This window comes from Lissotriton vulgaris, unplaced genomic scaffold (genome assembly GCF_964263255.1).
Source record: "Lissotriton vulgaris unplaced genomic scaffold, aLisVul1.2 SCAFFOLD_459, whole genome shotgun sequence".
In the NCBI taxonomy this organism is placed as follows: domain Eukaryota; kingdom Metazoa; phylum Chordata; class Amphibia; order Caudata; family Salamandridae; genus Lissotriton; species Lissotriton vulgaris.
In genome coordinates this window covers 585033-601874 of record NW_028246331.1, presented here as the reverse complement: position 1 = coordinate 601874, position 16842 = coordinate 585033, and the positions used below count along the sequence as shown (strand labels likewise).

Here is a 16842-nt window from a genome sequence, read left to right as displayed (position 1 = left end):
GAAGAAGGGACACCAGAAGTCTGGCTAGACAAAGGAGGGCAAGCTTAACTTGCATCAAGAGTGTCATCTAAGGTACGCCACAGGTACAATATTCACCCCAGCAGACCAGCAACAATAAAGAAGGATTAGAGGAGAGGCAGATCCCTGCTTGCTGCAGGCCAGGCTTCCTCCAGGAAAGCACAACTCAACGGAGGCAGCTCCCTGCTAAACCAGAGCAGGCCAGGCCTCTTAATACTATCATCCAAGGACCCCTACGTTCTCTCCCAAGTGCTAATGACTGACTTTCTTGATGCATGGTTCTCATACAAAGAAAGCAGTGACTCCTCGCCCCATGAAAAGCACCAAGTGGGGATGTTATCCCAAGATCATCCTGATGGGTTGCATGTGCTACACAGCAGAGAAAGAAAGAGTGTAAGCAGACCCCAACGATACATCACCTAAAGACGTCTGGAACTTCAAAATGCCCCAACGCCTCAATATGCAAGTTGTAACGAGATATCTTTCCCTTCTTCATCACCCTACTTTTTTCATATTTGAAAGTGCCTAGGTAATAGAAGTGCTTGCAAACCTCTCAAATTACCTGAAGACAGGCACTAACGGTTACTTTTTCTGTTTACAGAAATGATCACTGAAGATCTGTTTAATTTTTCAGCTTAAGTTTTGAAAAGACTTAAAGTACAGCAGAAAACAAGACATCCTTCCAACTAGTCACACCAACCACACGTACCAACGATTGGAACAATGCCTCAAGACTTCCAGAACAATGAATAAAAATGACAATGAGTGCTACTAGCAGTATTGATACTATTTACTGCAAATATAATGACTTAAATGTATTATGATCACAGTGCCATACCGAAGATACTGCTTAAATGTTGGAGAGATATTGTACCGAATATAGTAGATAGCCATTGATGAGGATGGGACAAGGGGACAGTTGACAGGACAGTATGTTATGCTTGCACACACTGGCCGACAGACACAGAAAAGAGCATGTGTCATACTTGTCTCTAAACATGTGAGCTGTGTCCTAATGAGCATTATGCCTTGTGAACGCCTGCTTAAATGAACACGATGCAGAATATGCAAAAATACCACTATAAGTGTTATGTTAGTGACATGCCCAGGATGCGGCCACTGGCTGAAGGGTCACAGAGATACTGAGTTGAAAATAAGTGATCATTGAATGAATGATTGAATGATCAAGAGGAGGGAGATGATAGAGGGGCCTTTTTATCGACCTTGGTAGGATGAAGGGCTGATATGAGCCCTACTTGACAAGAACTGAAAATAGGCTAAAATGACCACTTTTCACTATATACAATCAGCAAATGAAATCCCACGGATCCCCTGAATCCCGGGTTTGTAGGCCCAAGCCAAAGGCCAAAGGCCACCGCCTTGTGTTAACAAAATCCACTGGACCTAAATAGTTTTAAACGTGCATTTCTGATGTGCTGAACACAGCGAGGCAATTGAGCAAACCTGAAAGTTACAGTAGCCTTTCACAAGCCCCATTGCAAGACACCACACACACACACGTACACAGACTCAGCCATTACAAGTTGGCACATCTTGGAATCTTGCAGAAATGTTGTTTTGAAGGATAGCTTGCATGAAATAAATGTCACAGCACCTCAGCACCTGTCGTAAGTTCCGCTCTAACACATATATTTTTGGAAATGTACAAGATGTTCGCTTTTGAAGAGCACAATGTCCTCTTTTAGAGAACAGAATGTTCTTTAAGGGTGTCCTCCGGTGTCCTAGAACACATGTGGTTAAACCACCTGCAGAAAGTGCGTCAGAAAAGGCGTCAGACCAGTGTTAGTTCTGCATTTTTCAGGTATATTAGATTCAGCCCGTAAAATCTGAAGCCAGAGTTCTGCTAATGCGACTTCTTGCATGCAGGCTCTCCGGCTAGTCGATTGTCTGACTTGGGGTGTCAATTCCTCTCTCTCAGGTGGTGGGCACCCTAAGCCAGATAGTACTTTTGTCTTTTAAATGTCTGTCCTTGCTCTGTACTTTCCATTCACACCCATTCCCTTGCATTTTAGGTTCACTTAGGCTATTAGGTCCTGCTGGGATAGTCTCCATAGGCTGAGGGGCTTCCAGGCACTAGACTTTATAGAGTGTTCTGCTTACCCCAACTAATTTCAATTGTGCCTTTTCAATAATCCTGGCCACTCACATTCTGGGTCTCTTCAAAATGTTTGACTTGCATGAATCATTCTCTTCAGGAAGGCTTGCTTCAAGTTCTTTACATTTTCATAGAATATATTCTGTGTCTTTTCTGAGACTCTAGCTGATTTAAATGTGAATTTTAATGGAACCTCACTCCAGCTGGCCTATAGTTCTCATCAGAAAGGCTTGATTCTAGGCACTATGTTTTCATAAAAAAATGTACTCCATGTCTTGAGTCTCTGGCAGTTTTCCATTGGGCATGTTTAAGAGTTACTCATTTCAGCTTGCCTCGCAACACTTTAGAAGCAAGTTCGATCTATTTTATACTCCTGGCAGAGTGAAGCCAGATTGTCTTAAAGAATATTCACTAGAAATGCGTTTTATGGAAATACCTGTGTTTTGTGCAATAAAATGTCACCCCAACTGTAATCTTTGTTGCTTGTTCCTTATTCCTCAGTGAAGTATTGCGTCGATGACATGTGCCCACGGCTCAAAACCACAGGGCAGGGTGGTTTGTGGTTTGTGACTCGTGACCACACCCCAGAGGGCTTCAATTCACCCTTCATCAGTCCAAGATCACTTTCACAATCCTGTACTAGTAATAACTCACCCTTCTTGCTCACTCATGTTCCACATTTCCTATGACACTGATACTGCTTACTATGAGGCAGACTTACACTACCTCTGTGACTACTACAATTATTTAATTCTCTTGATCACTGTTAATCACAAAGCAATTTAAAACAGTACATAAAATTATATCAACTCCTAGAATCATTATAGGCCAGTTACCTACCCTAAATTCTCTCTTCTGAAAACACAAAGTAAGAATATTCTCAAACTCAATTTCTGCACAAATATTCTTCACATCTACTTCTGAACCATGCAAAAGAGCAGTGCATAATTGTTTAAGCATAATTGCTGGACTCTTAGCATAATACAACATTCTAACTAATTTCCTCACTTTATTATGATGCACTGCTAGCATCCTGAAATGATGAAAAACACTCTGGCATACTCTCCTGGAAAGACAAGCCAATGAATGACCATGCAAACCTGTCACTTCTCTCACTCTGCAAGGATCTAATTCTTGCAACACCTGCATTTTCTGTTTCAAACTTTTCTTATTAAATGTCCGTACAAAATCACAAAGCAAATTGATGGAATCCTGTCGCACACTGCAAATATTACTACACTTCCAGGTGTACACTGGTCCCTTAGGACGTTTTCCTAAAACCTCATTACCTAACACCTCTTCTGCCTCTGTTGTCACAAGTTTTTCTTTTTCAACCGGACAACCATCTTTCACCTCATATGCTCGACCACTGGTGTCAACTGCATGCACCAAATCATTATCCTGGAAATAACTCTCCTCATTAAAAAATGCCTCACAACTTGAACTATGCATCCATTCTCCTGAAAAAACTTCACAAAAATTACTACGATTAACTGTTCTCTTCCATCTACTATTTGATTTGAAATCATAAATTGCCTTGTTTAGTTTCCTAATTCTATTGATTATCAAAATAAATAACTTTCGCTTAATTTCGAATGCCTGATCAATAATTTTCTCAAGATTTTTCTTTCTTTTATAAAAAGCCCCTTTCTGTTGACCTTTCTTAATATTTTTTTACAAATTGCCAATTATCCTGTTGCGGAACATTCGTCTACGAATGTCCCTAAACTGATTTTTCCTTCTACTACCATGCACAGAGTTATCTCCTGCTCTAGCAGTAACATTTTTGAGTGGCCTTTCCTTTCCGTTTAAAGTGGCTCTCTTTTTCTGGACTAAAACATGTTCTGTAGTGATACTTTTTTTTCTGGAAATGTTTCTTATGAAAGATTTCGTTGTCTTACCGGGAGCTTTTTTGGTGAATTGACGAGTTTTTATTGTAGAGGACTGCTGCAAGCATATAGTAAGCTGCTGTGTTTGACGTTTTGTAGCCTTTCTCCTTCTTTGCCTCAAAGGCATTCTTTAATTTTGAAATGATCTGCAGTTGAATCTGTGGTAAAATATAATAAGAAATGTTATTAACCACTATTACCAAACAGTAAATCAATAACATTCGTCAAAAAATTAACACACTAGTTGTCAATTCTACATACAATAATTTTTAGTGCATTGACAAATTTAAAACTCACAAATAGTAGCAAAGAAATGGAATGCTTCTACATTTGACCTGTGCTCTTTTATATGTGAATCTGAACTAATTTTATTAGCATATTTCACTATTTTATTAAAGACACTTCACACAAGCTGTTTTTGAAGTTGTATTTAATTTTAAATGAAACGGTTAACATGGTTGCTTTTCATTTCCAGTAACTTAAATTTATTTTTAAAAGTCTTTATAGGTTAATAGGCTCGAGCAGGTCAGCTGCCCACCCTATGTCATTCAATTCTGACAAATCAGCATCCTCATCATATTCTTCATCATCCACAGGATATAATTCATCCAACGGATCTACTTCTACTGATGTTTCAATGACAAGTTCAATGATAAGATCGAGATCAACAGATTGCTCATTATCACTCATGGTTGATGTTGTCGTTATCTTTAAAGAAAGAGAACAACAATGAGATGTTGCAGAGTAAGAGACAAATCTCAGAGACTATAATAGTAAAATTGTTTAACAAGAGTAACATTTTGCAGATATTATTTAGCCATGTCCAGCGATGCTGAGGAGGTGAGGCCTATGTCCAAGTTTTCAGTGAACAGGACTCATCTCTTCTTAACCTTGGATAAACCTCACCGACTCTGTATCCCCTGCTCATATTTAAATGTAAACGGTCAGATTTATGTTAACTGGCGCATCCCCAGCCGCTGTTCTGCCATCCATGATGTGCCGCATTTACAATGTGGAGCACAATGGAGCAAAAACAGCACAGATGCGTCACGCATCTGTGCCGCAAAAGCGGCGCATTGCAGGAATCACGACAAGCGCGACATGACTACTGCAATGCACACGGGCAAGCCACATATTGCAAGGTGCGTCACTCCTTATGCCTGTTTCAAACATGCGTAAGGATTTGATTCAGCAATGCCATAAAGCTGACTCAGTGAAATCTTGTAAATTTCACTGTGTTAGTTTTACAGGGCTTTCATACAAGTAAACGCCCACCCTGCAACAAAACGCCCACATGAAACCTGACGCAGATTTCATGTGGGGCAAGATTTTACAGCGTGACACATCTGCCTAGATGCATCAAGTTGTAAATATGTCGCAACATAGCGCATCTTTTGCTCCGCCGCTGCGTCACAAAAGTGACGCAACGGAGGCGCAAAAGAGGCGCACGGCCATCATAAATCTGCCCCTAACATTTTAAATGATTGTTTCAGGATGCCGATAAGGTGTGGCCTATCCAGAGATTTGTTTGAGGTGAGGCCTACTCAGGGTTACAGATTAAATTTAGGCTTGTTGAAGAGTACAGAGGAGATAATACATGTGCAGGCCTACCAATGAAGTGAGTCATGTCCACTGCACTCTTGAACAAAGGCCAGACCTCCTCTGTCTCCCTGGACAGGCCTAAACCTCATCTGCACAATGTCATTCGTAATGTTAGGGAACACAGGTGATGTAATTGAAAAACGTGCATTTTTTTTCCTCATTTCACAATCACATCACCTGTGTTTCCTTTGCTTAGGTATCTCATTGTGCAGATGTAGTCTAGCATATGAAAGAGTACGCAGAAGGTGAGCACTGTATGAAGCAACTTTGACACTTACAGAAGCCTCAGCTTCTCCATGCCCCCTACACAGTCCTAAATATATACAGTTTAAACTGACGGTATCTTGTTGCAGATGAAGTGAGGCCTATCTTGCAACATGGTGCATCTTTTGCACTGCTGCTGCGTCACAAAAGTGACGCAACGGCGGCGCAAAAGAGGCGCACGGCCATCATAAATCTGCCCCTAACATTTTAAATGATTGTTTCAGGATGCCGATAAGGTGTGGCCTAGCCAGAGATTTGTTTCAGGTGAGGCCTACTCAGGGTTACAGATGAAATTTAGGCTTGTTGAAGAGTACAGAGGAGATAATACATGTGCAGGCCTACCAACGAAGTGAGTCATGTCCACTGCACTCTTGAACAAAGGTCAGACCTCCTCTGTCTCCCTGGACAGGCCTAAACCTCATCTACACAATGTGATTCGTAATGTTAGGAAACACAGGTAATGTAATTGAAAAACGTGCAATTTTTTTTGCTCATTCCACAATCACATCACTTGTGTTTCCTTTGCTTAGGTATCTCATTGTGCAGATGTAGTCTAGCATATGAAAGAGTACGCAGAAGGTGAGCACTGTATGCAACAACTTTGACACTTACAGAAGCCTCAGCTTCTCCATGCCCCCTACACAGTCCTAAATATATACAGTTTAAACTGACGGTATCTTGTTGCAGATGAAGTGAGGCCTATCTTGCAACATGGTGCATCTTTTGCACTGCTGCTGCGTCACAAAAGAGGCGCACAGCCATCATAAATCTGCCCCTAACATTTTAAATGATTGTTTCAGGATGCCGATAAGGTGTGGCCTATCCAGAGGTTTGTTTGAGGTGAGGCCTACTCAGAGTTACAGATTAAATTTAGGCTTGTTGAAGAGTACAGAGGAGATAATACATGTGCAGGCCTACCAACGAAGTGAGTCATGTCCACTGCACTCTTGAACAAAGGCCAGACCTCCTCTGTCTCCCTGGACAGGCCTAAACCTCATCTGCACAATGTGATTCGTAATGTTAGGAAACACAGGTGATATAATTGAAAAACGTGCAAATATTTTTGCTCATTTAACAATCACATCACCTGTATTTCCTCAGCTTAGGTATCTCATTGTGCAGATGTAGTCTAGCATATCCAATAGTACGCAGAAGGTTAGCACTGTATGCAACAGAGCAATGTACATTACTCACCTCCCTTGACACTTACAGAAGCCTCAGTTTCTCCATGCCTCCTACACAATTCTAAATGTATATCATTATCATCATAGTAACTATGAAACTCTAGCAGTACATATTGTGAAACCTAAATGTCTTAAGTAACGATTTTTTAACCAACAAACAAATAATTTATTCTCCTAGATTGATGGTGAGAAGTGATATATGTATTTAAAGATGCAGACACCTTTTTGTCATTGTTATAAATGTAAAAAGCATTCCTTTTCTTTATGAACCATTTTCATGTTATAATTTGAAAACACAGCACAACTCCTATGTACAAGTACACCCTGTCAGTACTTAAATTTGCCAAGCACACATGCGGGCGTATTTACAAGCGCCTTGCACCGCAGAGAAATGACTTAAATTTACCAAGCACTCATGAGGGCTTAATTACAAGGACCTTGCACCACCTTTAAAGTCACTTTTAACATGGGGAAAATGACGTGAATGTGGCTCATAAGCTTTGTAAATTTGCCTCCATGTTGACTATGAAACTCTTGCAGAACATATTGTGAAACCTTAATGACTTCAAGAAACGTGTTTTTAAACCGGCGAACAATAGAATTATTCTCCCATATTCATGGTGTAAATTAAATATTTATTTAAAGAAGCACACACCATATTGACGTTCTTATGAAATGTAAAAAGCATTTCTTTTTTTAAAAAAACGATTTTGTGGTTATAATTTGAAAACACAACACAGCTCCTATGTACAAGCACCACACCCTGTCAGTACTTAAATTTGCCAAGCACACATGGGGGCGTATTTACAAGGACCTTGCACCACGGAGAAATGCCTTAAATTAAAATGGGGAAAATAACGTCAAACTGACTCAAAGGCCTTGTAAATATGCCCCAAGCAGCCTATGAAACTCTAGCAGTACATATCAAGAAACCTAATTGACTTCAAGAAACGTTTTTAAACACATCAAGTAAAAACATTATTCACCCAGATTCATGGGGAAGTGACTTAAAATGCCCTAACACACATGAAAGCGTATTTTTAAGGCCCTTGCACCATTTTTGCGTCACTTTTAACATGGCTATATAACTCAAAGAAACAAAATCTATTTGTAAAACACTTGACACAAAGCAACATTTTGCACCACGGGGAAATGACTTAAATTAAAATGGGGAAAATAACGTCAAAGTAACTCAAAGGCCTTGTAAATATGCCCCAAGCAGCCTATGAAACTCTAGCAGTACATATCAAGAAACCTAATTGACGGGGGCGTGGCTAAGCACGCAACGTGAATGGCCGCCTTGGGGTAGAGCTCCGCTCCGAGCTCCCCTTCCTGGTGTAATTATCCGGAAAATCAGAATTTTAGCCAGCCGAGAGCCAACGGCGCGGCAGTGGGGCAGCATCCTCTAGCACCATACCGACTTTGACGGCGATCGGCCCACCCATACCGCACCGAGCACTCCGCGGCACCAAGGCCGCCCACGTTGCACCCAGCGCCGGCGGGAGCACAGGACAGGCCGGGGCTCCACCAGACGCACCAGGCCCGAAAAGCGGCCCGCTTGCAGAGCCTGCGCACAACGCGAAGGGAGGTGCACAGCGACGAGCAGTGGACCGGCGCAGACCGGGGGGGCCCGGATCTGGGACGGAGGAAACCAGGGCTAATCCGCCGACTGCGGAAAATCACCGCTGCCTGCCACAAGAGCCTAAACGTCCGCCCCAACCCCAACAGGTCAGATATGCAGGCGCTGCACGCCGTGGGAGGTGAACGGGATCGGACCAAGCGGCAGAACTGACCGGCCCTGGGGGCGCCATCGCAGGGCGGAACCGGAGGCCTGCACCAGAGGCTGGGGCACCCGTTTCCCAGCGGAGGACGGTGAGGGCACGCGGGCGACTGCAACCCGGGACGCGTGGTGACCTCGCAGCCCACGACGCCACGCGGACGGTGTGGAAGCCCGCGCAACCCACAACCGTGCCAGCATCACTCCTGAAAGCCACGCACCGGCCCACAGCTACGTGCCCCCCGAAAACTCGGCACCCCAGCTGACACAAGACGACACCGAGCGTCGCCACGCCGACTCGATCACGAGCTTCTGCCAACCCACAAGCCACAGTGACCGCGGGACCGCCATACACGCTGAATAGTTCTCCTAGCACAGGCCGCACAGCTGAGGCGGGGGCGAACCACGGTGACGGATGTCTGGCGGGCTCAGAGCCCGAACCGGAACCGGGACCGGCGCCTCCAACCCGAAGGGCAAGATAGACAAGTCCGGGAAAGGCTCCGACCCCGACCAAACTACGGCGAAGCTGGACACCATGCTGGCAGCCATGGAGAGATTGGAGGAATCCATACAATTGACTCGCACATCCCTAGCCACGAAAATCGTCATAGACCTGACACATCTGAAGGCGGACCATAAAGAATTATCGGAACGCACCACGACTCTGGAGAATGACGTACAGGTACTTAAACCTCAAGCCGACCAGTCACACAAGCAGATCCGTGACTTACTAAACAGGGTGGAATTCCTTGAAGACAGAGCCGAAGATGCGGAAGGTAGGGCGCGGAGAAACAACGTGCGGTTGGTTGGGGTGCCCGAAAAATGGGAGGGGAGGACCCCAGAAGAACACATGGAACGGTGGCTGAAAGACATACTACCGGAGGGATCACTATCCCCACACTTCGTGATAGAACGAGCTCATAGGGTTCCCACCAAACCCCTGGCGACAGGCTCCAACCCAAGATCCATGCTGCTCCGCATATTGAATTATCGCGACAGAGACACAATCCTACGAGAAACGCGCAAACTTCACGAGGTCCGGATTGAAAACACGACTGTGATGTTCTTCCCGGACTACACGGTACAAGTACAGCGACAACGGCACTCCTTCCTAGAGGTAAAGAAACGCCTGAGGCAACTAGGACTGCAATACTCCCTGCTGTTCCCGGCGAAATTGAGAGTAGTGGCGGAAGAACGCACTCACTTCTTCACGGAACCAACGGACGTGGAAGCATGGCTAGACAGCGGTGTGGACACGGACCCCAGAACAACCGCGGGTTCAGCACCCCGGAGGCAATTCGGAGGCGGAGGAAGGAGACGCAGGCCCCGCCAACGGACACAGTCCAACACACGTGGTGCGGCACGGCCTCCCCCCCCAGCAGATGCTGCGCGGCAGGAGAAACAAGACGCCCTCCGCCTGGTCATGGAGCTCAGCAGATCCCCGCTCAGAGCGACGTAGCGAGTGGCAGCATACAGGAACTCCCCAGCGACGACGAAGCAATTTATGGTCTACCGGACTCCCAGGCGTCGAGTAACCGACCGGACGTCACTCCACAAACGGCGGACTACATAGGCTAACTGCGCCAAGACTCCGGCACTCCTTGGAGACGTCACCAGGGAAAGCAACGTCGGACCGGACCTGATGTCACCCACGGGTGGGACCGCAGCGTTGCGACGGCGGACAGTGCACGAAACAGCGATCAACACCCTTGCACCTCACGGTCGGTGGCGTGGCTGACCCACACCGAACGCCCCCTCGGCGGACAGGAGACCAGGAGCGACACTGGAAACCCACGCCCGGCTGATGCACGGATCCAAAGACACTTCGCCTGGATACTGTTGGCCCGAGACACGTAAAGTATGGTATTTCCTACATGTACTGATGGGGTCCCCTGCTTGCATAGATGGCATAGACTGGCACGCCACCCTATGGAGGCAAGCCTTCACATAACTACTCTATTGACTTGCAACTACTGACATTGTGCGCATAGCACATCCACCCCCTTAAACCTAGAACTTGTTGCTCTCCTAGAGAGTATGGACGGGAGCACGTTTCGCATCCGACCTTTTGGTATTTCAAATGTTCACACTGTTCAATGGCTTCATGTTTCGTTAGCCAAGTTCCCCCCCCGCCCCCCCTCACTCATATTGTAGTGGTGTACACTTATATATATCTGCATGCTTGTGGGAGAAGACTACCTGATAACAATCATGGGGTGCCCGGGGAGGAGTGGAGGGATCCGGGTGGTGGGAATCGCTACTACCTGTAATGTCTACTGTTAAGATGTGTACGTGGAATGTGAGAGGTATACACACGCCAACACGACGATATCAGATTTACTCATACCTCAATTGCCACCACATTCAAATCGCTCTTCTTCAAGAGACGCACCTAAACATTACGGAAATACCCACCCTGAGGCGCAGGTGGCGCGGGCAGTTACATGCCACATGTGTCTCGTCCTATGCCAAAGGTACACTGGTGTGGATCAAACCGGACTTTCCCTGGACGACGATAGACACACACATAGATCCCGAGGGGAGATACGTCGCGATTCACGGCAAGTTTGACGGTAACCCGCTGGTTCTGGTCTCAGTGTACGCACCCAATACTGGGTTAGCAGACTTCCTCGCGCAGATGTCGAACACACTGGCCCCCTGGCATGGAGTCTCCTGGGTACTCGGCGGTGATTACAATAGCACGCTGAATCTCGCCCTGGACCGCTCACACCCTCCACCTCCCAACTCACAGGCACAAAACACTGCAAACGCGCTTCGGACGTGGTCCGCACAATGGGATTTACATGATGCATGGTGTAGCCGCAACCCACACACTAGACACTACTCATATTATTCAGGGGCTCACGCCCTGCATGTACGCCTCGATAGGTATATGGTGTCCGGCGAGATCCTACCACACGTCACAGACACTTGTTACATGGGCCGCACTCACTCAGATCACAACCCGCATATACTAGACCTGACATGGGAACAGCCACGACCCCCGATACCCACCTGGAGGCTACAGCCTGATCTACTGCTGGACGGCCCGTTCCGGAGCTCCATAAACGCACAGACAGCGCAATATTTCGAGGACAACACAGGCACGGCATCGACACCACAAGTAGAATGGGACGCGTTTAAAGTGGTCCTCAGGGGGTACTGTCTGGGCACCCAGGCCCACACCCGGCGCCAGTTGGACACTGACCTCCGGCGCTTGGAGTCGACTCTGCTACAGGTAGAGCAGACAGCTGCCACTGACGGCAACACTGCCTTACTAGATGCGCGGGCCGAACACGACAGATTGATTGATCGGTTGAAACACGTCAACTACGCAGCCCACTCAGCCCGCACACATCACACTGGGGACAAGCCTGGCAAATTATTGGCCTGGCTGATTCAGCGTGAAGAGCACACGTCGCCCGTGACAGCGATTCGCCCGGCCGAAAATACACGAGGCCTTTGTGGCGCACTATAGTGCGCTGTATGAGTCCCGGCTGCTGACCACACAGTCATCCATCGCGACATACCTGGACGAAATCACACTACCTGTCCTAACGGACGACCAGCGTGACGATCTGGGGGCCCTGTTGCTGGCAGATGAGCTGCGAGAGGCCATCTTTGCTCTCTCAAATGGTAAAGCCCCCGGCCCAGATGGGCTACCGGCGGAGTATTACAAAGCCTGCTCCGATCTCCTGATCCCGGAACTACTCAGGGTGTACTCGGCGGCGCTGGATGATTCAGCTCTGCCCAACTCAATGAATGAGGCGACGCTGGTGTCTCTCCTTAAACCAGGCCGAGATGGCATGCTTCTTGGCTCATATAGGCCACTGGCGCTGCTGAACACAGACTATAAGATCTTGGCGTCGACCCTAGCCAGACGCCTGGCGGCCCTGGTGCCTGCCTTGGTGCACGCTGACCAGAACGGCTTTGTGCCTGCTAGATGCACCTCCCACAATATACGGAGGCTGTTCCGCGTGCAGACCTACACGGTGCGGGACTGGCCGCGTTCGGGCTGCCTGGTTCTAGACCTGGAGAAGGCATTCGACTCGGTTGAATGGCCTTACTTGTTATCGGTGTTGCGCAAATTCGAATTAGGAGACGACTATATTGAACTGGTCAGACTGCTATACGGCCACCCAGAAGTACGAGTCCGCACCGGCAAATTGATGTCTGATTCCATCAGAGTCCGACGCGGCACCAGACAGGGCTGCCCACTATCCCCACTACTATTCTCACTGGCAATAGAACCCCTTGCCGAGGCATTGCGCGCCAGAGGCAGGCACTGGGGCATCCCAATGGCAGACGGCGTACACATAGTGTCACTGTATGCGGACGACTTACTCTTGTATGTCAATGACCTCACCCGCATACCGCCGGAGCTGTCAGAAATCTTTCGATCCTTCGAGGCCATGTCAGGCCTCAAGGTTAATTGGGCCAAATCGGGGGCGTATGCATTTGCTCCGGATACTCCTGACCCTGGGATCACGATCCACGGCGAGCGGCTACCATGGCACCACACCACGTTCAAGTATCTAGGCATATACATATACAGAACACCCCCGGACATTCTCGATGGCAACCTGACACGTGCCATAATGTCCATAAGATCCCAGGTCTCCTTCTGGAAGACGCTCCCACTCAACGTGCCAAGTAGAGTGACACTGACGAAAATGATCGTCTTGCCCAGACTCCTATATTATTTTGCTAACATCCCAACATATGTTCGGGTCCGCACCTTCAAGGAGCTGGAAACCATGGTCCGGGACCTGATATGGAATACCGGAAGACCCAGAGTGGCCCTGCGCAAACTTTACACCCCGGTCAGTGATGGAGGCCTCGCAGTACCGAATCTAGAACTCTATTATCTGGCGGCACAATTGCAGTGGGTAACAGCCTGGCTCGCGGGCAGGAACCTAGAGGACACTGCCACGGACACTGATATGCTGGCTCATACACAAATACACTCTCTCTTCCACCCTCTAGCGCCCACGAGGAGAACATCACAACTACATGCAGCCGTTGCTGTCGCCTGCTACACCAGGAGCTTAAAACTAACTAAACACACTAAACCGTACGCCCCTGCATTACCACTCCTGGGCACCCCCAAAACCTCATCTGTCGTTACGGAAGCAGCACTAGAACACTGGAAACGCACAGGGGTGGACACCATGGCAGACCTATACACCGATGGCGCCCTGATTCCTTTCGTGACACTGGCTAACGACACTGGTCTTCCAGCGGGGCAGTTTTTACAGCATGCCTCTATAATCATGGCATACACGCAACGATGGGGGAGCATCGCAGAGGAACCACCCACACATCAACTGATACAGCACCTACACGTTATGGGGAACGGTACACATGTGGTGCACTGGCAGACGCAAGCTCTGTTGTCACACACCTAACACACCTTACAGCCACTGTGAGATAAATGGGCGGCTGACAGGGGGAGGGACTGGACAGATGGAGAATGGACGATGATATTATCAGGCCCCAAGAACATCCCACGAAATGCACGCTTTAAGCTGATCCAGTTCTACATTCTGCATCGTGCGTACCTCTCGCCAGACAAAATTAACCTGTACTTCCCGGGCACCACGGCTGGCTGCCCGAGATGTGCACTGGAGGGCGCGGACTTACTACACATGCTATGGCGCTGCCCACAACTTCAGATGTACTGGCAGACGGTGCTGCCGACATTAGAGTGCTGCACCGACATGCAGGTACCACGCACATGGGAAGCATGTATACTGGGCGTATACAGGCGGACCAAGCTTAATGGAGTTCCCTCTCGTTTCTGGGACCTTGGCCTCCTCACGGCCAAACGGCTGATCACGAAACACTGGAAACGACCCACCCCACCCCTAGCAAACCACTGGCACACCTCCCTGGGCAACTGGGCGAAAGCAGAAAGCATCACCCTACACAATGAGGAAACCGCGGGATTGCGGAAGTTCCCGATCGCAGCATTGTGGGACGAGATGCTGGGCTCCTTACATAAGGAATGCCAGGAGGTGCTGACCGAGACAGAAAACATGGACCGTGACCCTGAAGCCCCCGACAGAAACACTTGTAACCACCCACAGGACACCACTGATGCACCCACCGACGATGCCCCACCGTGCTCGCCACGGTGAAGCCCCACCTGACTCCACGGGCATGCCACGCATCTCCTGCCACCGGCCCTCGGCCCTCCCCAACACCAAGAAATAACCCGCACTCACCACCAGAAGGCAACCATGAACTCACAATGCACCAACAGGTCCTTGATCCGAGCTGCACACCACGTCCTCACGTTCGATGACCATCCTCCCTCTTCCGTCTCCTTTTAGGTTTTGTTTTTATCACTAGTTGTTCACTTCTTGATGTTATTTTGATTACAGCACTGTCACGGCAGGAACATTTGTATTGCATCATTGTTAAGTTGTACGCCACACTGTCCTACTGCACATTATGATACGTTCCGCAATTACGACAGACGTCCATGAGATGTGGACGAATGCATGATGTACCAATTGAGTTGTCTTTTATCCTGTGACTTCAATAGCAGATATATATTTTAAAAAAAAAGGGGGAAAAAATAAGAAAATGTCTATTCCTGAGCTGTCACCGGTACTGGACGTCATCACACGTATCGGAATATAAAATACAGTACACCCCAACTTAAAAATGCCCTTGCCAGACTGCCGATATACATGCGTAGTTTACTTTCACACTGTTATTGAATAATGCATCGCTATGATATCGTGCAATTTGCAGAAGATATGTTTCTCCTCCTCCTTTTCCATAATCTGCTGATGACTGTCATTGCCTGTATTGAACATACTTGCCGTGTTTAAGAAATGCTAATAAAATATATACAAACAAAAAAATCAAGAAACCTAATTGACTTCAAGAAACGTTTTTAAACACATCAAGTAAAAAAATTATTCACCCAGATTCATGGGGAAGTGACTTAAAATGCCCTAACACACATGAACGCGTATTTTTAAGGCCCTTGCACCATTTTTGCGTCACTTTTAACATGGCTATGTAACTCAAAGAAACAAAATCTATTTGTAAAACACTTGACACAAAGCAACATTTTAAATACACAACTTTCTTCATAATTTTATCCCTAAAGCATACTATTCTCTATCTTAATTAAATGAATCTTTTCTCACCTTAGCAAATACTTTTTGAGTTTCAAAACAGTCTCAGACACACACCAATTTTTCTTTAGCAGAGCAAAGGGTATGCACTCCAGAGGCTGCAACCAACAATGGCACAGAAATGCTGTAATTCATCACACATATCTCTCATGTCACCTAATCAAAACTCTTCCCTCACTTTTTTCAAATCAACACCCTTCCCCCCTCTGCCCTTTCTGCCTTTTTTTCATAGCAACCCCCTCTTGAAACACCTCTCATGTTTACAAGTTCACACAACAATGTTTCAATTGAACTCTGAACTCTCAGTACACCTGCGTATCCAGTGCAATCTTTCATAAAATGATTTTTTCTTGACCATTCAAATTACATCTTTCAAAGAACTCATCCATGCACCCTAACTTTCTGTTTTCAGCAATCAAAATCCACCAATCACTGCTACTCAATAATTAGCACAGAAACTCCACAGTCTTTTTCATTACAAACTCCTACTGTTTCAACTGCCATTTCATTCCCACCCTTCATCTGACTGCATCAGAACCTCCTCTCACCATGTTTTCTGTCTGGATTGTTGGACATAGTTACATTCACTGGGCTCAAAGGTATGCTGATAACAGAAATTTACACAACCTCAATTTACAAAATGTGGAAATCAACTGGATTGGCCACAGAGGATTAAGATGTCACCAATTGATACCATTGGTGAAAACCTTTTTGCATTTGCCAAAACCTGACCTGTTAATTGTGCACTGTGGAGGAAATGACTTGGGCACTTTGACTGGGGTAGGTCTGGAAATGCTTTTAAAGGACACCTTTGAGCAATTGATGGCACTTTTTCCTC

The 16842-nt window shown here is 46.8% G+C and overlaps 1 protein-coding gene across 1 annotated transcript in view; it reads left to right on the top strand.

Annotated features, from left to right (window-relative positions):
• The window catches only part of LOC147665984 (GDNF family receptor alpha-4-like), a 432571-nt gene that overhangs the window by 46866 nt on the left and 368863 nt on the right, over positions 1–16842 (top strand). The gene's annotated exons all lie outside the window — the stretch shown is intronic.